This window comes from Ostrinia furnacalis, unplaced genomic scaffold (genome assembly GCF_004193835.3).
Source record: "Ostrinia furnacalis isolate ACB-3 unplaced genomic scaffold, ASM419383v2 OfSCF1319, whole genome shotgun sequence".
Taxonomy (NCBI): Eukaryota; Metazoa; Arthropoda; class Insecta; order Lepidoptera; family Crambidae; genus Ostrinia; species Ostrinia furnacalis.
This window is the reverse complement of record NW_021131558.1, coordinates 112,937-114,035: the sequence shown is the minus strand read 5'-3', so window position 1 is coordinate 114,035 and position 1,099 is coordinate 112,937. Positions and strand designations below refer to the sequence as shown.

General features: G+C 32.2%; 1 non-coding gene across 1 annotated transcript; it reads left to right on the top strand.

The window, feature by feature from the left end:
• The first annotated feature begins 1,025 nt into the window (after positions 1–1,025).
• On the top strand, positions 1,026–1,099 carry TRNAN-GUU (transfer RNA asparagine (anticodon GUU)). Its single transcript has one exon. It is a non-coding gene; the product is annotated as a tRNA-Asn (tRNA).

Genomic DNA, 1,099 nt, shown 5'->3' with positions numbered 1-1,099 from the left:
GTTTTTTTGGTTATTTGATAAATTTCTCCAAAAAATGCCCCTATAACCGGTAGTTTTTATTACTTTGTATTATTCTCTATCGTATTACCTTCGTAAAACGAAAAATCGCATGTCTCTATCCCTATCACAACGTTTGCAATGATCGTTTGAACTAAGCATCTCCGGGCGCGCCATTCAACGCTTCGTTAACAACAAAACTGAAAATGGCTCTAGATTTGTAATTTTGATAAAGACAAGTTAGATTTCAAATAAAAACAAAAGATTTCGAAGTAAAATAAGCATTTTAGTTAAAATTAAAATTGTCTCTACCCGTAGCGGAGAATAATGTTGTGGCAGGCCTTTGTTCAAACGATCATAACAAATGTTGTGATAGGGATAGAGACATGCTATTTTTGGTTTTACAAAGATAATACGATAGAAAATAATACAAAGTAATAAAAACCACCGGTTATAGGGGCATTTTTTGGAGAAATTTATAAAATAACCAAAAAAACACGAATTTTTAAGCAGATTTTTTTAAAAAAGTATCATTTTTTATTATTTGTTAGCATTTTTTGTGTATTTTATGTATTTTTTTAGTATCGCCTGTTATTTAGCATTATTATTGTTTTTATTTTATCAGGATATACCGCTTCGTTTAAAAGTTATTACGTTTTCTTTACAATAAGTAATTCGAAGAAAAAAATTCTATAAAAAATTAAAAAAAAATCTCAAAAATTTTTTGACCTCTTTTTTGTCGATAAAAATAGGTCTAGTTTCATCTATTTTCATATGTACACTTTAACGTGACTCACACTGTATATTTTTTCAAAGACTAAAAACAAAGCGCAAATCTAAAAAAATAAACTAAGACCTTAACACGTAGTTACATGCATAAGTTTACTAAATGTATTCGCTAGAGTTAACCTCACATTGCAGCTACTTTTATTATGTGACGTCATAACAATACACGTGCTAGATAAGCGTGCAGTCCCATAGAAACGTGTGTAGAGTAAGTGATGCCCTATTTCGGCGCAGCTACCATCGCCTTCGTGGCGCAATCGGTTAGCGCGTTCGGCTGTTAACCGAAAGGTTGGTGGTTCGAGTCCACCCGGGGGCG